General features: G+C 43.5%; 1 long non-coding RNA gene across 1 annotated transcript in view; it reads right to left on the minus strand.

Annotated features, from left to right (window-relative positions):
* Window positions 1–1,246: 1,246 nt before the first annotated feature.
* The window catches only part of LOC135565533 (uncharacterized), a 56,134-nt gene continuing 33,139 nt past the window's right edge, over window positions 1,247–24,241 (minus strand). Inside the window, exons 2-4 of the long non-coding RNA XR_010461646.1 lie at window positions 3,731–3,850; window positions 2,416–2,511; window positions 1,247–1,648 (exon numbers count right to left, since the gene is read on the minus strand). This is a non-coding gene — a long non-coding RNA (uncharacterized LOC135565533). The remainder of the gene's footprint in view (window positions 1,649–2,415; window positions 2,512–3,730; window positions 3,851–24,241) is intronic.

Consider the following 24,241-nt stretch of genomic DNA (forward strand, 5'->3'; position numbering starts at 1 on the left):
CGCCCGCCGACCAGGAGGAAAAAGCTACACTACATTCTCTCCTCTTGTTCTCTGCCTTCTTGGCCAGTGTTCACAAGAAAATATTTCTCCTACCCAGTCATCATGTCACACAAATCATTCTCCTTTATAATATCGATGGCTACTCTAATTCATGCAAAACCATTGTGATTTGGGCATTTGTCTAGTTTACACAAGGTGTGATTTTCTTCTGTTGGTTCTATTTTCCTCCGTAAATGTTGTTTGAGTTGAGAACAGAGGCAAATTCAATACACAGACAACAGAGGTAAATGTGTTGTTGTTGTTGTTCCTGTTGTTTTTGTTGTTCCTCCTCCCCCAGGTTGATCTCATAGAGGCAGCAGATGAGATGGTACAGTACATTAGGGTGCAGGTAGAGAGGAGGTGTATGTGTGTCCCGGGCGTCTCTCTGTCCATTGTGTTCGCCTCAGCGGCCGGCCATCTCCTCTCCAGGCCTCTCAGCGGAGGAAGGCACAGCACGCTCCGTGAACATGGCTTGATGAAAAACATGAGTGACTAGATTCATGGTTATCAAAGCAGCTGATGAAATGGTAGGGTGAGAGGATGATGAAATGGTAGGGTGAGAGGATGATGAAATGGTAGGGTGAGAGGATGATGAAATGGTAGGGTGAGAGGATGATGAAATGGTAGGGTGAGAGGATGATGAAATGGTAGGGTGAGAGGATGATGGAATGGTAGGGTGAGAGGATGATGAAATGGTAGGGTGAGAGGATGATGAAATGGTAGGGTGAGAGGATGATGAAATGGTAGGGTGAGAGGATGATGAAATGGTAGGGTGAGAGGATGATGAAATGGTAGGGTGAGAGGATGATGAAATGGTAGGGTGAGAGGATGACAACAATGGGCCCTCCTCTCTTTGTTATTATTATTCAAAGACAAGGCAGAAGAGGAAGAATACAGAAATGTCACAAGATGGAGAGAGAGAGAGAATAAAAAATGTATAATCACAACTGTCATCCCCTCCCAATGTCCTCTAACCCTCAACCCCCCCTCCAAGACCGAGGAGTACAATAACAACCAGGCTAAGCCTTGCCCTCGGCCACTAAAACCACCATTAACACTGTATACCGGCAATCCAAATAAAATTCAACCTCAAATACAAATGATATGGTGGAAAATATCAATATCTCAAATGTATATTTAGTCAAATGCATATTAATTACATGACTAAAATAAAAATGTTTAAATAATAAAGATGGTAGAGTGATTTCAGAAATGTACTTCTGTCAAACAATGAAATAACAAATAAATAATACATGACTAATTTCAGCATGTGAAAACATAGATGTATATTATATTTTGTTTAAATCTAGGCTAAAATAAGTGTACTATTTACAGGGAGACTGAATAACATGTAGCGCTTCTCTCCAGAGTCTGACAGATTCTTGTGGGGATTCTTTGCACCGGCTGGTGTAGCAGAGCAATGATTCCATCACGGTTGGCTGTGGTTTGGGGACACAAGAGATTTAGTCCGATCGGGCTCAGACTTTGGCACTATGGCCAACGCCTAACCGTAACAGCCTTTTCCACTTTCAGCTCCCTCAGTGGGCTCAACTGATTCATACCAGACACAGCCGTACATGAGTACAGAATCAGCAAGCCATCCGTATTTCTATAGAAATAGAAACATAAAACAAATAATCCAAATAGAATGTATTAATTTATTCAATAATTAACTTTGAATATAAAATACCATGTTAATATATTTACTTGTTTATTCGAATAGCAAGTTCAAGCAGAAACACTTGCACATACCTAAACAACTATTAATTTAAGTAGTACTATTAAATTTGACCATTTCAGTGTTATGTTTAATTTACTAAACTATTTTAGAACAATTAGATAATGAACAATACTAATATAAACATTTTTAAATAAATGTTCGAATTTGGGATATTATGACTGATAATTTTCATATAGCAAATGTCAACATTGTATTTTATATTCATGTCAATACGATTCATGTGAATAATTATTCAATTGAATTATTCAGAACAAAACATTTAATTGAAACAATAATTTCAGCACCTGTGCTCCGATGACAATTGTTTTATATAGATCTCGGGGATAAAATGTAAGTTATGGTGTTTAAATAAAATAATTTACCCTATGATGTAAGTAACATGTTTAAATAAAATACTTTAGCCTATAATGTAGGTAACATGTTTAAATAAAATACTTTACCCTATGATGTAAGTAACATGTTTAAATAAAATACTTTAGCCTATAATGTAGGTAACATGTTTAAATAAAATACTTTACCCTATGATGTAAGTAACATGTTTAAATAAAATACTTTAGCCTATAATGCTTTGTGGTAAATGCTGGGCTGGTTTACTGCTATGTGAAATGGAATAAAACTGCCACACGTCACATCACCTGTGCTGTGGCCGGCTGAGGTGGGGATTTGGAGAGGAAAGGGGCTCCTCTGGCACCAGGGGAGAGATGAGGGAGAAGGGGGAGGAGATGGCTGGACTGTTTGTTTGGAAGAGGGTGAGCGAAGGGGCAGGTTAGATTCTGCTGCGCCACAGATTCCCCCAAAACCCTTTTGTCCATTTACTCCGTTTTAGAGTGGCTTTATGGAGAGATTGCTTTCTTTGTGCTTTCCCAGAAAAAAACATAGCAAAAACACCTCCGGCACTCCGCTAGAAAAAGACGCTCACAAAAGCATTTATAAATGCCTTTACCGTCCGAGATCAACACGCAGGACAATGTCCCCTTTTCTCAGCTATTCTAAATGGAACCTTGCTGATAATGAGCACCTGAGCACACACTGCTCCATAAAATAACAACGTCCCAAAGCCTGCTGTGTGTTGGCCACAACTTTCCTGATAGGAATGTCTTTACAAAAGGATGCTACTGAATTAGACACCTCAGTCCAGAGGCACAGAGACATAACCAACATGTTTCCACCTAGGTCAGGACAACCACAGCTATTCAAACAGCACAAAGAGCATAAGTTAAAACCCAGGACACTGACAACCCAGGCGCTGAGAGCTGGGAGAGAGGAAGAGCCAAGGCCAGATGGATGATGACAGTGACAGAGGTACACAGCAGTAGGAGTAGAGCCCCCCTGCCTGTCCCACAGCTCACAGAGAGGTCACAGGCACCTTGTTAGAATACACCCGTCTAGCACTACCTTCCCCAGGTCAAGTCACTGTGGTGCAAGACAGAGTACAGGTAAACATACTGAACCACACAGGTTACCAGGAGAGAGAAAGCAAGGACATGTCTATTGTATTTCACTCTATTTATCTGGAGAGAAAAATATATATATATTTTTCATTGAGAAGCTCTGGACTGGAGAGGTTTCAACTATTCAAATCAATACAACACATTCCTCAACTAATACAACATACTGCACATTCATTTCTTCAGAGTACTTGTAAAGAACTAAAATAATTTGGAATCAACAAACCAAAACACTATTATTATTGGGGTCTGAGAAAATATTAACCTAAACCCAGTTTCAATTTTAAATCATTGAAAAAAAACAGTAATTATCACCAAAGTTTTAATAAATTAGATGGTCTTACAGCTGAACATCCTTTGTTTTTCATACAAACTACATCACTCTAATATGTACATGTGTGGTACAGCAGTTGAAGCTAAAGGCAGAGACGATCATGTTGGAGTATCAGAGATGATTCTTCCTTCCTAAGCCAGTGTGAGGTGTGGAAGAAGGTGCCATTACCTTAAGATAAGCATGTGACGTCTTCTCAGGTGGGCATCTAGCAAAAGAGCATCTGGCAAGAAAGGCTGAGGGCCTGGGGTGAAGCCATGTTCACTCTGCAATTCTTTAAGCTCACTGAAGCTGAACAACACAAAATGCACAAGAGAGAGAGGGAGAGAGAAAAGATTTCAGATTTCAGAGTCTTTTTACCCCCGTGTTGTATTCCGTGAATTGTGGAATCATTGTAAATCTTGAGTTGGGGCACAGAGATGGTGCAGATGGGGACAACATGGAGACATAAAACTGAAGCATTACTATACACATTATTATAAACAATGTTTCCCATTCCCTCCCTTGGATGAGCTATTTCAATGGCTCTCTTTCCATGCCAGGAGCATTTACGACTGTAAATGATACCCCCGGCTTTTAACATGTTCTATGCACTTCCTTGTTTTCTGGCTTTAAGAAAAGGACGAATCCTTGCTTCTATGTGCATGAAATGGACTGTATGCCCAGTGCGTGTCTATGTGTGTGTGTGTGTGTGTGTGTGTGTGTGTGGAGCATATGTGTGTGTGTTTGCACTGACTGAGTGACAGACTAAAGCAGCCAGATATGGGGGGACAGAAAATGGCTTTTTTTATGATTATATTTTTTTAGGGTGGAATGACCTGACACCAAGCTCGGCAGGGGCCCCAAGGGGACAGCCTAAGAAAGATGAGAGATGCACAAGGATAGCGACTGCAACAGTGAGAGGAGATGAGGAATCAGAAAGAGATGGAGGAAGAATAAGGAATGAAGATGGGAGGGGAAGAAGAGGCCGGGAACCTCACAGAGCGAGAGAAAATGAGACAGGAGGACTCTCTTATTTATGCCAAATACACCAGACACCGAATCCAAAATATCTCAGCGGTGCTACCCAGCCTAAATCACCCGCCTGCCCCTCATCACAAATGGGGCTGTGGCCAGACACAGAAGCAGTGGGAGAGAACGGGCGGATCAACACGGCACCGCACGAGCTCACACACAACAAAACAAACGTTGTCATCGTGCCAATGCACGACTCACACACACACACCAAATTAAGTGTTCTTGGGGGCTATACAAAATCAATGCCTTCATAATCATGTCCCCCTTTTTCAAAATCAACCCAATCACACATCAAGGGCAGTTGGGCAGTGGTTGGGTGCTGTTGTGTTTTTCTTGTTGTTTTTTTTGTTGGGTTGCTTTTTCATGTCTGAAATGAGGCGTCTGAATGGCATCGGGGTAAATGTGCCGACTGTGCAGTGAGTTATCCTTGGGCTTATCATGTCAGGCCATACCAATTCATTTCATATTCAGCAGAATGGCTGTTCACTGCAGGGGGTTCATGGCACTACCTATCCCACTCCCCCTTTTCTCTTTGATTTGGCTCATTTGAGCGGCGCAGTCCCCGGCAGCTTGATAGAACTGCCACCTCTGTGACTCTGCCCCCTGGAAGGGGATAGGAGGGGAGGGAGGGAGGGTGTTGGAGAGGATGGGGGAGGCAGGTTGGGGAGGCCTCCCCGAGAGCGCTGCCGTAAGTGACGGGTGAGCAAGAAAGGCTCAGTGTGCCACGCCGGGGAAACCTGAACAGGGCCCACCATCTACTGGCCGAGACGGGGTACTGCCAGGTGGCATCAACAGGGGACCAGGGAGGGGACAGGAGGGGGGTCAGCGACATGGCCTCTCTCTCATCTCAAGAGATATCTACATATGTATCCATACTTTTTGTGTTACACACAACCATATTTTGATTTTATTTATTCAAAATCCTTGTCTTACAAGTAATCAGAAGCAATCAAATACTTTCAGACTCAGGCTACTGCAGTCCAAATCAATTAAATGATTGAAATCTAATTTGACTCATTTCCAGGTACGCATATAATCATTTTATCATACTCATTCATGAATTACACAAAATACTGAAATAAAATGAAATATATAACTACATGCTTTTGTTGATATGGTGCGCTTGGTCTCTAGCATGGTAGAACAGGAATGGCTGTTTGCATTGATTTCCCCCAACATGCACCACTCCCTGCTCACTGTGAATTCTGGTAGCTGAGAGGAGCTGAGAAAAGACAGACTGTGAGCAGAGCGACCAGCGTTTCCTCTCAAACGTTTATGAAGCCTATTTGCAAAGCAAATTATTTAAAAAATACAATCTTAAAAGAGGAAACACAGAGACGGAATTCAAAAAGAACCTGCTCCTTTTTTATTACATCTGACAAGGTGCAGAAAATGATCCCTTTAGGTCAAAGGTACAAGAGACATAACTGCCTCAATTGCCCATAATGGCTCACATATGTAGCCATGGCCTCCATTTTGCCTCAATCAATTTCAAACACTCAAATTCATACTTATATTAGACATGGAGAGAGTAGGCGTTCCTGGCTCCGCGTGCACAGTCAAAGACGGGAGAGAGTGAATTCATTAAAAAAATAAAATCATAGTATTTCAACCTTTCTATTTCCGAAGGTCATGTTAATTTATCACAACGGGGTGTGAGACGGAGACTGGACCAAGGCTTGAGTGTATAATGGCATCGGGACCAACGGCTTTCGATGTGGGGATGAGGGGAACTTCAGCGCTCGCTCTTTACCTTAACTTAGGCTTTTTGATTAGATGTCCAGGTGCACCATAACCTTGGGGTTCCACAGATGAAAAGAGGAGCAAGAGGCGTGGAGAAAGAGGGAGGGTTAAAACGCAGACAGACTGACAGACAGACACGGGCAGGATAGAATGGAACTGCATGGGGCAAACCTATTCATAAGGAATTTCCATCTCCCTCCTTCCGTACATAAAAATAAAATACAGCGAGGCACCATTTACCCCCCCCCCCCCACGCACCCCATGAAAAAATACATTTTATTTTCCCATCCCCGCCACAGAGCGACATTCCCCTCCTGCAGGCTCCCCCCAGTTCACCCAGTCTCTCTCATACTTACGCACTCGTTCTTTCTCCAAGCAAGGCTCCATTTTGTAATAAGTTCTGATCAGTGTTTCTACCAATTTGCATTCTATTCTGAGAAAATGGAGGAACAGCCTTGATGGGGGAGTAAATGGAGGAACAGCCTTGATGGGGGAGTAAATGGAGGAACAGACTTGATGGGGGAGTAAATGGAGGAACAGCCTTGATGGGGGAGTAAATGGAGGAACAGCCTTGATAGGGGAGAAAATGGAGGAACAGCCTTGATGGGGGAGAAAATGGAGGAACAGCCTTGATGGGGGAGAAAATGGAAGAACAGCCTTGATGGGGGAGAAAATGGAGGAACAGCCTTGATGGGGGAGAAAATGGAGGAACAGCCTTGATGGGGAGAAAATGGAGGAACAGCCTTGATGGGGGAGAAAATGGAGGAACAGCCTTGATGGGGGAGAAAATAGAGGAACAGCCTTGATGGGGGAGAAAATGGAGGAACAGCCTTGATGGGGGAGAAAATAGAGGAACAGCCTTGATGGGGGAGAAAATGGAGGAACAGACTTGATGGGGGAGTAAATGGAGGAACAGCCTTGATGGGGGAGAAAATAGAGGAACAGCCTTGATGGGGGAGAAAATAGAGGAACAGCCTTGATGGGGGAGAAAATGGAGGAACAGCCTTGATGGGGGAGTAAATGGAGGAACAGCCTTGATGGGGGAGAAAATGGAGGAACAGCCTTGATGGGGGAGAAAATGGAGGAACAGCCTTGATGGGGGAGTAAATGGAGGAACAGCCTTGATGGGGGAGTAAATGGAGGAACAGCCTTGATGGGGGAGAAAATGGAGGAACAGCCTTGATGGGGGAGTAAATGGAGGAACAGCCTTGATGGGGGAGAAAATGGAGAGAAGGTGAACAAAACAATAAAATAATGGATAGGAGCTGGATGAGGGTGTTTGTGTGTGAATTGTTAGTAGTGTGGGGTTGCATGTGTGGGTGTCAGAGCATGCAGAGTAAAAACACACATCTGTTGTGTGTTTGTGTGTTAATATGTGTGTGTGTGTGTGTGTGTGTGTGTGTGTGTGTGTGTGTTCTTGTATGCGTGCGCGTGTGTGTGTGTGAATGAGTTAACAGAGCCGTGGAATCCATAAAAACCCTCATTGTACCATTTGCTTATTTAAATTCAATCACACAACCTTGCAGAGCACTGAAGTAGACGGGCGGCAATATGAAGGTGATCAGCTGACCAATGAGGTAAGACTGCAATTCTATTCCAGTGGCTGCCTCCCTGCCTATGAGAAACTGAGCAGAGAAGAAATACAGCACTGTCGTCCCTTCATACTTTTCACCCTCTGGCCAAGGCAACAAAACACACAGGGGTGTCATCAAGGTTGTACTACAGCACATAACCTACACACTAACCGATATAAACACTTGAACACAAACAACCCCATTCAAACCTCTCTCTACATAATGGAATCACTTAATTGCACATGTGCGCAACTGGCTTCAGCCAAGTTGCGCCCCAAGTTCAAGATTAATAAACCTCAGCAACTGATGCAGTCTCATATAAAAAGAGCTCTACACAGAAGGAGAACTTAGACTGCAGAAACTCACAATGTGGGAGAGGAATTAGGACCATAAATTACACCCCAAAAACTAAATAAAACAATGTGTCAAGTGAGACGTGTTTAGAATTCCAAGTCATTCATGCATACCTTATATGGAGGGAAAAGAGTATATGGTTTGAAACAGATAATGGACTATTACTATTGCAGGCCCACAAGTAGAGACCGTGTGGTGGGGTGAGCATTCATTTTCACTTCACAAGAATTCATTGCTCCCTGAGACACAGTAGCACCTGTTAGCAACAATGCTAGGTGTCAGTAGCTAACTGTGGTATCAACTATGGACTCGGTGACGAGCTGGTTCAGCCAGGTAGTTAAAGGCAATCTATGCCCATTGGGACAAACTCGTGATGAAGCTATGGTTCAGACAGGAAACGCCACATATTAATTTAACCATTTATTAGAAGATGACAATACATGCAGTGCATTAGTTTTAGTGTTAGGCTCCACTCATGTGAGCTATAACAACAGAGATGGTATGCTATACCAATCCCCCTGACTGAACGAAAGCAGAGTCCAAACAGGTGGAGGCTGGGGTGGGTGGTAGGAAAGAGGAAATCAGACATGCATGGTGAGTAACACGTTACAGCATTAGCATGTCTCCAAGAAGACCGGTGCAAAGCTTGCGCACGGCAGCCATCAGAGAATGTGTGTGCAAGCCTGGTCGACTAAATAATAAGTCTGATGAATCTCTGTGGTGCAATATCAGATGATGCAACACTCAGGTTTCCTGCGCTTGATGTGTTGTCCAAAACAAAAAATGAAGATATAATCATATTTACCACGATAACAGTATTACATATGATAATGTACCTCAACATCTACCCAACATTGCAATGAGTTAAGGATTAGCAGTTAGCTGTCATAAGCACAGAGTGTGGCTGAGTGTGGTGGGTTCCCATGTTGATTGGGCAAGTGACAGAGCTAAGTGGACAGCCAGGTCTGGCTATCTGTGCTATCTGTGCTAACCACTCTGGGATCTGGACTTGGGGACAGGAAGCAGAGAGCAGGACAGCCACTTCCTGAGGTCCCAGGGCTGAGGGCCAAGGTCTTGGGGGAATGTTAATAGGTGGTTAAGACGGCATCGAGGATTGGGGAGATAGCAAAGTTAATTACAGCTTTGCTGGAGCGCCCAGCTTTTTTCTGTCTCTGAATAAAAATACGTTTTTCATTTATGGTGTCGACGAGATCAGCGGTTATCAGCACCTCCGGAGGGACGGTGGGGGGAAAACAATCACAGATTCTTTCACACAATTTCTCCATCTAATTTCCGACCGTGCATTTTGGGAACAAAATGAATTTCCTCGGCTATCTAATAAATCAGAAACAAGTGATTGCTGTTGGTGCCAATCCAGGCAGGCACAATGAGATCTCCCGTTGTCTTCGTCTCCCTGCTGAAAGCTGAGAAACGTCACCCAGATTGCGCTGTAAGCCCTGCCAGGGATCCCCTCCAGCACTGCACGACCAGTCTGCTTCTCCCCTCCCTCCCTCCCTCCCTCCCTCCCTCCCTCCACTGAGACTTCTCATGCTGAGGAATGCTTTATTGGTCAAATCATTAGCAGCAGGGTAAAAGCAATGGCACCGCATTCTGACACATTCACATTTCTCACAGCACCAAATGTATAGTTATCTTCTTTCATCCCTTTACTTCCTTGTTAGTTCCTACTTGTTCTTGGTAATCCACTCCATTGGTTTATCATAGCATTATCTACTCTGCACACTTATAGGAGCTCTGCATTACGGCTTTATTATTCATGGACCTATATTGTGCTTCATATACTACATTATACATGCAGTGTCTTGTTAGATTCTATGCATGTTTTCTGCATGACTTCCCTTTGAAACAACTGGGGGGTTTTGAACATTAGCTATACGCTAAGATGCCCCAGGCTACTTCAGCAAGGTTATTGAGCATTAAGAGTCTGAATGCACATCCATGGAGGTGAGGGGAGTATCTGGGAGGGTGAACCCAGTCTCCCCCTCCTCCAGTCTGGGCCGCACTCCGGGGAGGTTTCTGGAAAGATCCTTTTCGAGAGGGTGGGGGGTGGGGACAGTTTGGAGTGGGAAGGAAGGGTTAAACGATGGTGTTGTAAAACATTTATCTGCTTCAGATAGAGCGTTAGATATCCCAGACCGCATCCCCTGCCATTACAGAATTACCCTAACTGCTGCCTTACTGTGGCTGAGCTGAGAGGCCGTGCCGAATCCCTCTCCACCAGCCTATTGATTTTCACGCCCAGAGACAGTGTGCTCCCAAAGGGCAGTAAATTATAGGGCATTTTACAGGGAATTACACCTGCACTGGAAACTTTACAGGGACACGGGCGTCACGGATCCTCCGTCGGCCGAGAAACTGGAGCTAATGTGGAGCTCAATCTAGTCCGGCCACGCACTTACACACACCCCGTTACAGTACACATACACACAGAGTGCATGCACACACTTGCAGTATAGAGTACAGACACACACACACAAACACATAGCAGCAGACAAACACAGTATATCAAGGTTTCCCAGGAACAAAAAGTGACTCCCCCATCACTGTGGAATTACAGTCAAATAACAGATCCATTGAGACCATTTCATGATGCAACTAAATTCCTCACTGTATCTGACCCACAGCTTGGCAACAGATCTCACCTGGAAGAGAACGTACACAGCATGGGCCAAGGATGCAGGTGTCATAAAGTGTGTGAGGGCTTTATAGGGAAAAGTGAATATCATAAGGACAGGATTAAGTTATATAGTCATACAGGAATCAAACCATCTCTTTGGATTCTCTTCATCATTGAGTATTCCAGCATTTTTATAAGCTTATCTCTCACGCAGGAGCATATATCAGAATGTCCAACTGTGTGCAGACTAGAACCTGCTGGGGTCTGATCCATTGACATCAATCCTCACAACATCCATATCCATGTGTTTGTATGGGAGTGACCATATCCATGTGTTTGTATGGGAGTGACCATATCCATGTGTTTGTTTGGGAGTGACCATATCCATATGTTTGTTTGGGAGTGACCATATCCATGTGTTTGTTTGGGAGTGACTATATCCATGTGTTTGTATGGGAGTGACCATATCCATGTGTTTGTTTGGGAGTGACCATATCCATGTGTTTGTATGGGAGTGACCATATCCATGTGTTTGTTTGGGAGTGACCATATCCATGTGTTTGTATGGGAGTGACCATATCCATGTGTTTGTTTGGGAGTGACCATATCCATGTGTTTGTTTGGGAGTGACCATATCCATGTGTTTGTTTGGGAGTGACCATATCCATGTGTTTGTTTGGGAGTGACCATATCCATGTGTTTGTTTGGGAGTGACCATATCCATGTGTTTGTTTGGGAGTGACCATATCCATGTGTTTGTTTGGGAGTGACCATATCCATGTGTTTGTATGGGAGTGACCATATCCATGTGTTTGTTTGGGAGTGACCATATCCATGTGTTTGTTTGGGAGTGACCATTTCCATGTGTTTGTATGGGAGTGACCATATCCATGTGTTTGTTTGGGGGTGACCATATCCATGTGTTTGTATGGGAGTGACCATATCCATGTGTTTGTTTGGGAGTGACCATATCCATGTGTTTGTTTGGGAGTGACTATATCCATGTGTTTGTTTGGGAGTGACCATATCCATGTGTTTGTTTGGGAGTGACTATATCCATGTGTTTGTTTGGGAGTGACCATATCCATGTGTTTGTTTGGGAGTGACCATATCCATGTGTTTGTTTGGGAGTGACCATATCCATGTGTTTGTATGGGAGTGACCATATCCATGTGTTTGTTTGGGAGTGACCATATCCATGTGTTTGTATGGGAGTGACCATATCCATGTGTTTGTATGGGAGTGACCATATCCATGTGTTTGTTTGGGAGTGACCATATCCATGTGTTTGTTTGGGAGTGACCATATCCATGTGTTTGTTTGGGGGTGACCATATCCATGTGTTTGTTTGGGAGTGACCATATCCATGTATTTGTTTGGGAGTGACTATATCCATGTGTTTGTTTGGGAGTGACCATATCCATGTGTTTGTTTGGGAGTGACCATATCCATGTGTTTGTATGGGAGTGACCATATCCATGTGTTTGTTTGGGAGTGACCATATCCATGTGTTTGTTTGGGAGTGACCATATCCATGTGTTTGTTTGGGAGTGACCATATCCATGTGTTTGTTTGGGAGTGACCATATCCATGTGTTTGTTTGGGAGTGACCATATCCATGTGTTTGTTTGGGAGTGACCATATCCATGTGTTTGTTTGGGAGTGACCATATCCATGTGTTTGTTTGGGGTGACCATATCCATGTGTTTGTTTGGGAGTGACCATATCCATGTGTTTGTTTGGGAGTGACTATATCCATGTGTTTGTTTGGGAGTGACCATATCCATGTGTTTGTTTGGGAGTGACCATATCCATGTGTTTGTTTGGGAGTGACCATATCCATGTGTTTGTTTGGGAGTGACTATATCCATGTGTTTGTATGGGAGTGACCATATCCATGTGTTTGTTTGGGAGTGACCATATCCATGTGTTTGTTTGGGAGTGACTATATCCATGTGTTTGTATGGGAGTGACCATATCCATGTGTTTGTTTGGGAGTGACCATATCCATGTGTTTGTTTGGGAGTGACCATATCCATGTGTTTGTTTGGGAGTGACCATATCCATGTGTTTGTTTGGGAGTGACCATATCCATGTGTTTGTTTGGGAGTGACCATATCCATGTGTTTGTTTGGGAGTGACCATATCCATGTGTTTGTTTGGGAGTGACCATATCCATGTGTTTGTTTGGGAGTGACCATATCCATGTGTTTGTTTGGGAGTGACCATATCCATGTGTTTGTTTGGGAGTGACCATATCCATGTGTTTGTTTGGGAGTGACCATATCCATGTGTTTGTTTGGGAGTGACCATATCCATGTGTTTGTTTGGGAGTGACCATATCCATGTGTTTGTTTGGGAGTGACTATATCCATGTGTTTGTTTGGGAGTGACCATATCCATGTGTTTGTTTGGGAGTGACCATATCCATGTGTTTGTTTGGGAGTGACCATATCCATGTGTTTGTTTGGGAGTGACCATATCCATGTGTTTGTTTGGGAGTGACCATATCCATGTGTTTGTTTGGGAGTGACCATATCCATGTGTTTGTTTGGGAGTGACCATATCCATGTGTTTGTTTGGGAGTGACCATATCCATGTGTTTGTTTGGGAGTGACCATATCCATGTGTTTGTTTGGGAGTGACCATATCCATGTGTTTCTATACAGCACTAAGAGTAATGGTGATAATTTACCGTTAACGTGTGTGTGTGTGTGTGTGTGTGTGTGTGTGTGTGTGTGTGTGTGTGTTAGGTTTAGAGGTTTAGGGTTAGAGTTAGAATGAGTGTCAAGGGTTAGGTTTAGGTTTACAGTTAGGTTTAGGGTTAGAATTAGAATTAGTGTCAGGGGTTAGGTTTACAGTTAGGTTTAGGGTTAGAATTAGTGTCAGGGGTTAGGTTTACAGTTAGGTTTAGGGTTAGAATGAGTGTCAAGGGTTAGGTTTACAGTTAGGTTTAGGGTTAGTTAGAATGAGTGTCAGGGGTTAGGTTTACAGTTAGGTTTAGGGTTAGAATGAGTGTCAAGGGTTACAGTTAGGGTTAGGGTTAGAATGAGTGTCAGGGGTTAGGTTTAGGGTTACAGTTACAGTTAGGTTTAGGGTTAGAATGAGTGTCAGGGGTTAGGTTTACAGTTAGGTTTAGGGTTAGAATTAGTGTCAAGGGTTCGGTTTAGGGTTACAGTTGGGGTTAGGGTTAGAATTAGTGTCAGGGGTTAGGTTTACAGTTAGGTTTAGGGTTAGAATTAGTGTCAGGGGTTATGTTTACAGTTAGGGTTAGAATTAGTGTCAGGGGTTAGGTTTAGGATTACAGTTAGGGTTAGAATTAGTGTCAGGGATTAGGTTTACAGTTAGGGTTAGGGTTAGAATTAGTGTCAGGGATTAGGTTTACAGTTAGGGTTAGAATTAGTGTCAGGGGTTAGGTTTAGGATTACAGTTAGGGTTAAGGTTACAATTGGTGTCAGGGGTTAGGTTTAGAAATTCATTTTAGGGGTTTGGGATTAAGTTTAGGATTAGGGTTAGGTTAAGGCTTAGGTCATAGGTTTAGGAAAAATAGGATTTTTAATGGGAATCAATTGTTTGGTCCCCACAAGGATAGTAAAATAAATGTGTGTGTGTGTGTTTGATCCTGGCTCTGATGCAGTGCTGTTTACAATAGCGTGTGTCATGTCAGAGTTACTGAGAGGCAAAAGCCCCAAGGATAGAGGTTCATACGGTAGAGAGGAAGACTGTCTCCTCTTAACATGTGATACATGCCTGAAACAAGACAGAACATACAACTTGACAAGAGTGCAGAGCTAGGATATTTACTGTAAACGAAATTACATGAAAAACAGTAGGTTATTTTACCCTGCTCTTCAAGTACAAGAAGCTACAATAGGCTGGTAAGACATGATGTCAAGGGGAAAGAGTCAGTGAGGGGAAGAATCAGGGTTGGTTGACTAATAAAAGTCTCTGTTTCTCCGTGGCACCTGGCTATATACGGTTTCATTTCATTTCTTCCCCTGCTCTGCTCACGCCTTGTAAAACTGTCTCTCAACACCAGCGTACGCTGACCTCCAGATAGCCCCTGAAACATGAAAGGCCTTTTATCTGTTCCAGGTGTGGACCAACTCATGCTGCGTATGGGCCTACATGTGTGCTAGCCATGTGTGCATGTGTGTGTGTACGCACATATGTTTGTGCATAAGCAGATTGACATAACAACACACCACCTGGAGGGTCGAACTAAAAATGTGGGTTTCAAACATGCAGGCAAGAGGAATTTACATAATGCATTGAAACTTGGACTCTCACACACACACACACTGAAGACTGGGCATGCTGAACTAACTATATCAGTCCCAGCAGTCAGTTGTGTGTAGTGAGGCTGTTGACTCCCCTCTCTCCGCTGGACCCCAGTGTCTGTCTGGCTGTTGGCACGACCAACAGCCATGCAGGTTGAACTTGACCTTTCACCTTTCACACTTGACATCTGAGGTCCCAGCTGGCTCGGAGCAGGTTGAGTTGGGGTGGGTGGCACAGCTGTGTGGGAGGGGACCATACGGGACAGACTGCCCTCTGACACAGGGAAATTCAATTGGAGCATATTAGTTTCCAAGCAGTTGAGTATCACTCATTGTGGCTAATTGGAAGCATGGAGCAGGGATGGGTGGATCAGTATAGAGAGTTGTCAGGTTCAGCCCTTCCTAAGGAGGCTCAACAAATCAGCCACAGAGTTCACCAGCACCCCTCCATTTTTAACCTTTGATACATATTGCTGTGGTCATTATTTTCAATATTTCTGTCCCGCACTGTCAAACGCATTGCGAGTTTGATGTATGAACAGTGGTCCATCACTTAAATCCTTCCCTGGGACAGCCAATGGGTGGCCTGGTTATGCTGTGTGGTGTGGTTCCCCACAGAGGCCCAGACAGAGACGGATGGGGCGTTGCAGATCTGGCCATGGAGACTCTCCTCAGGACAGGTTACGTATAGGACTGAGAGAGAAGAGATGATCCTGAATAAAATCTGATCTTCCACAGAGCTGCTCATCCACTAACTGTCATTTCAGCAGATTGGACAAGCGTCTGAGATGAAAATAAAACAGACTCTGCAGGATGCACAATGGGGTTCTGGGTAAGGCTACAATGAGTGAGGGAACATTAATCTGATACATGAGTAATATGTTAACATGTCAGGATGCATACTTACAAGCACACAAACACACAACAACTAACAAGCTGCTAGATGTAACAGACTGGACCAATCTGCCTCGCTGTGTCCTGCTCTATGGCAAATTAAAAACAAGGAACAAATCATAATTAAATTGGGTCCCATCACTCCGCACCAACCCCATCCCCTTGCCTTTTCTCCCCTGCCACCCCCAATGTCTCTTTTCTCCACAATCAGTGTCAGAAGAAGCGGCGAGGAGCGGTTTGTGAGAAACACTTATCTGGCGCAGCGGCAGAGCCCTGTTCCTACACCCTTTATCTCACCAGGAGATGGAATTCAATATACAAAAACCCCATCATGCAGCAGCATCACGCCTGCGCCGGGGATAAGGGCAGGGTTGCCAGGTAATTGGATGGTGGTGGACGAACACAAGGTTTGAGACTACCCGTGGAGGAGTGGAGATTACAGGAAGGGGTGGGGGTACTGGGGGCTGGGAGGGGGAGGCAGAGGGAAGGAGAGGTGTTTCTTGACAATCTTTCTCCATATCCACCTTCCCCCCTCCTCCCACCCCGCCCGCCAGCTCCCTCTGCAATCTGCAGCCCCACAATACAGTGTGTGCGTGTGTGTGTGTGTGTGTGGCTTCGGTTCCAGCTCTAATAACAATGCATGTCACACCGCAACCCCCAAAAAATAAAAACACCACTGCTTTGTTTCCTTTCTTCCCGTTGTTGTTTTTATCCCCCGTGCACATTAATTAATTAGGAAAATCACTCATATCCATGACATTTAAATTAAAATGACACCAGATAATGTCATAACAAGAAACTGAATACCATTAAAGAGCAAAAATAATGTATTTCCTTTGAAATAAATGTAAATGGTGAGGGGAGGGTGATGATCCCACACAGAGAAGTGAAAAAGACTCTCCGAAGAGGAGCACACAGGAAACCCACCCGTACACCATTTCCCTTTCTCTCCCTCCACTCGTTCTACCTCGGATAGCGGGAGCGGAAGAGAGAGAGAGAGACCGAGAAAGAAAAAGTAATTCCTCTGATTTATTTATGACGCAATGAAGGCATGCTGAACGCATCAGAACAGGCAGCAGTGGCCAGACTGTCAGGGAAGATGAAGTGTCTTCATAGTCGAGTGAGCGAGACGAACGAGGGACAGGGGGAAAGAGAGAGAGAGAATTAGAGATGGTGAGAAGCAGGTGGCTGTACTGCAGAAGGGTGTTAACCATCGCAACAACGCACTCGCCACAAAATGGCCACTTGGTTCCCTCTGACGGACGGTGCAAGGAGGGGGGCCATCCTCACAGCCGCTATCTCATCTCCCGCCTCTGCACCCCATTCTCCATCCTTAACCATTTCTCATATTTATGGATGGTTTCATACACCACACCACTGACTAGCTCTTCACCTGCACTGGGTTTCTCCAGGAAAGCACTAAATGTTTCTGGATTCTAATTTCAACAATGATTTCTTAGCTTGTTAGTAAATTCTTAGCATGATGTTGTGTAATTAAGCTGAACATTTGTGGGGGAAAAGGTACATCACAAATACAATTTCCGATAATAATTGCTTTGGGGGGGGGGTATAAAATGTCTAAAACAAGAGAATATGACATACAAAAACATCCAGTATGTGATGTATATTAACAATACTGTTGTTCAGCCTGTCATGACTGTGTTACAAGGTTTAAACTAGAGGATAATCAGGTTTGTGAAATACTACCAAAACACAACAACATAAAACATCCATACATATGAATCATCTTATAACATGTTCTACACCTGCATAATCAAACTATTAGGCAAATGCCAGAGAGAAGCCAATATTAGAGCAGAGCAGAGCTGTGCCTTAAAACACAGGCTGCAGATGAGACCACCTCCAGGGCAACATCTCCATCTGCAGGCAGAGAAAGCCAGAGCACCAGGCACAAACATCCTGTTTGTTATTCACCATAACATGGATTCTCAAAGGTAACTTATCACTTTACTTGTCTTATTTGTCATTTTTACATTCTCCATGTCAAATCACATCCACGAGCCCTCTTCAAAGACAGAGAAGCGGAAAAAAATTGTAGCAACCAAGCCATTCCATATGTATAATTTAAAGATGTAATAAGATGTGTAGGGATGTAGCAATGATAGCACAAGTAATACATTCAGGAAACTTGAGCGGTGGAAAGCTAAGGGACACTTATGTGATGTGATGAAAAGTTGATTGGAAAAGTACCATCAAGTTATTTAATCCCTTTCCTGATTCAACCTTAATTCTGCCCATTCCACCTCATGGTTATGTGAGCAGGGCAATTTCCACAGACAAGCTGAAATCACCTTGACGAAACACACTCATATTTATATAACCAGGGCTCCCAACTGTAATGCCCCTGCAAAGATTTATTAACAGTTTTCAACTCTGCATGTATCTCAAAAATACCCCTGATTTCACATAATTTAATGGCTCGCAGATGGTCCGGATTCAAAAAGCTTGGTCAGAAAATACAGCCGAAAATTTGCTGCGCTTTCTAATATTGCCGGCATTCCAGGCAGATGGGAATATACTGGAATGGAGCATAAATGTACTTTTCATATTTTCAGGTCTGCTCTGAATCTCCACCTCGTAGGTGATAAAAATTGGACGTCTGCAGCTTCGATTCAAATAAGCTGACGAAACGCAGCACACATCCATCTTAATGCTGCAGAGAGAGGGAGAGATACGGAGAGAGAGAGGGATAGGAGGAGAGAGGAGGAGAGAGAGTGGGGAGGGAGGAGTGGAGAGAGAGCAGGATAGGAGAGAAAGAGAGAGCTAGATAGGAGAGAGGGAGAGGAGAGAGAGAGCGGGACAGGAGGAGAGAGAGAGCAGGATAGGAGGGAGGGAGGGAGGGAGGGAGGGGAGGGAGGGAGGGAGGGAGGGAGGGGAGAAAGAGAGGGAGGGATGAAGGAGGAGAGAGAGCGGGATAGGAGGAGAGAGAGGGGGAGGGAGGGAGGATGAGAGAGAGAGAAAGGGAGGGAGGGAGGAGAAGAGAAGAGAGGGAGGAAGGAGGAGAGTGTTCCTGGAGAGTGAGCTCTCTTGATTGGCTCAAATGGTAGAGAGGAGCTCTGGGGAGATGTCAGACCCCACGGAGCCTCTGGTGCTTTACACTTCTACACTGCACCACTGTTGATCTAATTTTCAAGCCAAATGAGTGCAGAAATGGTTCTTTAATTCCTAACTCCTAATCGGGGGATCAAATCAAATTGTATTTGTCACATGCTCCGAATACAACAGGTGTTCTTACAAGCCCTTAACCAACAATGCAGTTCAAGAAATAGAGTTCAGAAAATATTTGATAAATAAACTAAAGTAAAAAATGTAATAAAAAGTATCATAATAAGATTACATAACAATAACGAGGCTATATACAGGGGGTACCGGGGTACAGGTGAGTCGAGCTAATTTGTACATGTAGGTAGGGTTAAAGTGACTAGTAGCAGCAGCAGTGTAAAAACAAAGGACAAAGGTGGGGTCAATGTAAATAGTCCAGGTGGCCATTTGATTATTGTTGAGCAGTCTTATGGCTTGGGGGTAGAAGCTGTTAAGGAAACCTTTTGACCTAGACTTCAAGTCTATGACTTGGGTGACTGGAGCCTGAGACTTTTTTGGCCTTCCTCTGACACCGACTTGTACAGTGGCCTTGCAAAAACATTCATCCCCCTTGGCGTTTTTCCTATTTTGTTGCATTACAACCTGGAATTTAAATAGATTTTTATTTGGATTTAATGTAATGGACATACACAAAAGAGTGCAAATTGGTGAAGTGAAATGAAAAAAATAACTTTTTTCAAAAAATTCTAAAGAATTCAAAAAGGTGCATGCATATGTATTCACCCCCTTTGCTATGAAGCCTCTAAATAAGATTTGGTGCAACCAATTACCTTCAGAAGTAACATAATTAGCTAAATAAAGTCCACCTGTGTGCAATCTAAGTGCCACATGATCTATCACATGATCTCAGTATATACAGTCGAAGGTTTACATACACCTTAGCCGAATACATTTAAACTCAGTTTTTCACAATTCCTGACATTTAATCCTAGTAAAAATGGTCAGTCTTTGGTCAGTTAGGATCACCACTTTATTTTCAGAATGTGAAATGTCAGAATAATAGTAGAGAAAACTATTTATTTCAGCTTTTATTTCTTTCATCACACTCACAATGGGTCAGAAGTTTACATACACTCAATTAGTATTTGGTAGCATTGCCTTTACATTGTTTAACTTGGGTCAAACGTTTTGGGTAGCCTTCCACAAGCTTCCCACAATAAGTTGGGTGAATTTTGGCCCATTCCTTCTGACAGAGCTGGTGTAACTGAGTCAGGTTTGTAGGCCTCCTTGCTTTTTCAGTTCTGTCCACACATTTTCTATAGGATTGAGGTCAGGGCTTTGTGATGGCCACTCCACTTTGGAAGTATGCTTGTGGTCATTGTCCATTTGGAAGACCCATTTGCGACCAAGCTTTAACTTCCTAACTGATGTCTTGAGATGTTGCTTCAATATATACACATACATTTCCTTCCTCATGATGCCATCTATTTTGTGAAGTGCACCAGTCCCTCCTGCAGCAAAGCACCCCCACAACATGATGCTGCCACCCCCGTGCTTCATGGTTGGGATGGTGTTCCTCGGCTTGCAAGCCTCCCCTTTTTTACCCCAAACATAACGGTGGTTATTATTGCCAAACAGTTCTATTTTTGTTTCATTAGACCAGAGGACATTTCTCCAAAACGTGCAATCTTTTTCCCCATGTGCATTTCCAAACCGTAGACTGGATTTGGTGGTTCTGGAGCAGTGGCTTCTTCCTTGCCGAGCGGCCTTTCAGGTTATGTCGATATAGGACTTGTTTTATTGTGGAAATACAGTAGATACTTTTGTACCTGTTTCCTCCAGCATCTTCACAAGGTCCTTTGCTGTTGTTCTGGGATTGATTTGCACTTTTCGCACCAAAGTACGTTAATCTCTAGAAGACAGAACGCATCTCCTTCCTGAGTGGTATGACGGCTGCATGGTACAGATGAACGTGGTACCTTCAGGCGTTTGGAAATTGCTCCCAAGGATGAACCAGACGTGTGGAGGTCTACCATTTTTTTCTGAGGTCTTGACTGAGTTCTTTTGATTTTCCCATGATATCAAGCAAAGAGGCACTGAGTTTGAAGGTAGGCCTTGAAATACATCCACAGGTACACCTCCAATTGACTCAAATTATGTCAATTAGCCTACCAGAAGCTTCTAAAGCCATGACATCCTTTTCTGGAATTTTCCAAGCTTTTTAAAGACACAGTCAACTTAATGTATGTAAACTTCTGACCCACTGGAATTGTGATACAGTGAATTATACGTGAAATAATCTGTCTGTAAACAATTGTTGGAACAATTACTTGTGTCATGCACGAAGTAGATGTCCTAACCGACTCAAACTATAGTTTGTTAACAATAAATTTGTGTAGTGGTTGAAAAATGAGTTTTAATAACTACAACCTAAGTGTACGTCAACTTCCGACTTCAACTGTATACACATGTTCTGAAAGGCCCCAGAGCCTGCAACACCATTAAGCAAGAGGCACCACCAAGCAAGCGGCACCATGAAGACCAAGGAGCTCACCAAACAGGTCAGGGACAAAATTGTGGAGAAGTACAAGATCAGGGTTGGGTTATAATAAAATATCCGGGACTTTGAACATCCCACGAGCACCGTTAAATTCATTATTAAAAAATGGAAAGAATATGGCACCACAACAAACCTGTCAAAAGAGGACCCGCCCACCAAAACTCACAGACTAGGCAACGAGGGCATTAATCACAGAGGCAACAAAGAGACCAAATATAGCCCTGAAGGAGCTGCAAAGCTCCACAGCAGAGATTGGAGTATCTGTCCATAGGACCACATTACGCCGTACACTCCATAGAGCTGGGCTTTACGGAAGAGTGGCCAGAAAAAAAGCCATTACTTAAAGAAAAAAATAAGCAAACACATTTGGTGATCACCAAAAGGCATATGGGAGTCTTCCCAAACATATGAAAGAAGGTACTCTGGTCAGATTAGACTAAAATGTAGCTTTTTGGACATCAAGGAAAACGCTATGTCTGATGCAAACCCAACACCTCTCATCACCCTGAGAACACCATCCCCGTGAAGCATGGTGGTGGCAGCATCATGCTGTGGGGATGTTTTTCATCAGCTGGGAATCTGGTCAGAATTGAAGGAATGATGAAACGTTCTAAAGGAAATTCTTGAGGGAAACCTGTTTCAGTCTTCCAGAGATTTCAGATTGGGACGGAGGTTCACCTTCCAGCAAGACAATGACCCTAAGCATACTGCTAAAGCAACACTCGAGTGGTTTAAGGGGAAACCTTTAAATGTCTTGGAATGGCCTAGTCAAAGCCCAGACCTCAATCCAATTGAGAGTCTGTGGTCTGACTTAAAGATTGCTGTACACCAGCGGAACCCGTACAACTTGAAGAACCTGGAGCAGTTTTGCCTTGAATGGACAAAACTCTCAGTGGCTAAATGTGCCAAGCTTATAGAGACATACCCCAAGAGACTTGCAGCTGTAATTTCTGCAAAAGGTGGCTCTACAAAGTATTGAGTTTGGGGGTGAATAGTTATGCACGCTCAAGTTTTCTGTTAAAAAAAAATCTTATTTCTTGCTTGTTTCACAATAAAATAAAATAAAATGCATCTTAACCAGTTGGATTTAGGGGGCGCTATTTTAATTTTTGGATGAAAAACATTCCCGTTTTAAACAAGATATTTTGTCACGAAAAGATGCTCGACTATGCATATAATTGACAGCTTTGGAAAGAAGACACTCTGGCGTTTCCAAAACTGCGAAGATATTGTCTGTGAGTGCCACAGAACTGATGTTACAGGCAAAACCCAGATAAAAATCCAACCAGGAAGTGCCGCATTTTTTAAAACCGCCTCATGCCAATGACTCCTTATATGGCTGTGAATGAGCTACGAATGAGCTTACGTTTTCCACGTTTTCCCCAAGGTGTCTACAGCATTGTGATGTCTTTTTAGGCATTTCCCTTGAAGAATGGCTGTAAGGGACCATACAGTGCCTTGCGAAAGTATTCGGCCCCCTTGAACTTTGCGACCTTTTGCCACATTTCAGGCTTCAAACATAAAGATATAAAACTGTATTTTTTTGTGAAGAATCAACAACAAGTGGGACACAATCATGAAGTGGAACGACATTTATTGGATATTTCAAACTTTTTTAACAAATCAAAAACTGAAAAATTGGGCTGAATAATTTTGCACGCCCCTTTACTTTCAGTGCAGCAAACTCTCTCCAGAAGTTCAGTGAGGATCTCTGAATGATCCAATGTTGACCTAAATGACTAATGATGATAAATACAATCCACCTGTGTGTAATCAAGTCTCCGTATAAATGCACCTGCACTGTGATAGTCTCAGAGGTCCGTTAAAAGCGTAGAGAGCATCATGAAGAACAAGGAACACACCAGGCAGACCCGAGATACTGTTGTGAAGAGGTTTAAAGCCGGATTTGGATACAAAAAGATTTCCCAAGCTTTAAACATCCCAAGGAGCACTGTGCAAGCGATAATATTGAAATGGAAGGAGTATCAGACCACTGCAAATCTACCAAGACCTGGCCTTCCCTCTAAACTTTCAGCTCATACAAGGAGAAGACTGATCAGAGATGCAGCCAAGAGGCCCATGATCACTCTAGATGAACTGCAGAGATCTACAGCTGAGGTGGGAGACTCTGTCCATAGGACAACAATCAGTCGTATATTGCACAAATCTGGCCTTTATGGAAGAGTGGCAAGAAGAAAGCCATTTCTTAAAGATATCCATAAAAAGTGTTGTTTAAAGTTTGCCACAAGCCACCTGGGAGACACACCAAACATGTGGAAGAAGGTGCTCTGGTCAGATGAAACCAAAATGGAACTTTTTGGCAACAATGCAAAACGTTATGTTTGGCGTAAAAGCAACACAGCTCATCACCCTGAACACACCATCCCCACTGTCAAACATGGTGGCAGCATCATGGTTTGGGCCTGCTTTTCTTCAGCAGGGACAGGGAAGATGGTTCAAATTGATGGGAAGATGGATGGAGCCAAATACAGGACCATTCTGGAAGAAAACCTGATGGAGTCTGCAAAAGACCTGAGACTGGGACGGAGATTTGTCTTC

Source organism: Oncorhynchus nerka, linkage group LG28 (genome assembly GCF_034236695.1).
Source record: "Oncorhynchus nerka isolate Pitt River linkage group LG28, Oner_Uvic_2.0, whole genome shotgun sequence".
NCBI classification, from domain to species: domain Eukaryota; kingdom Metazoa; phylum Chordata; class Actinopteri; order Salmoniformes; family Salmonidae; genus Oncorhynchus; species Oncorhynchus nerka.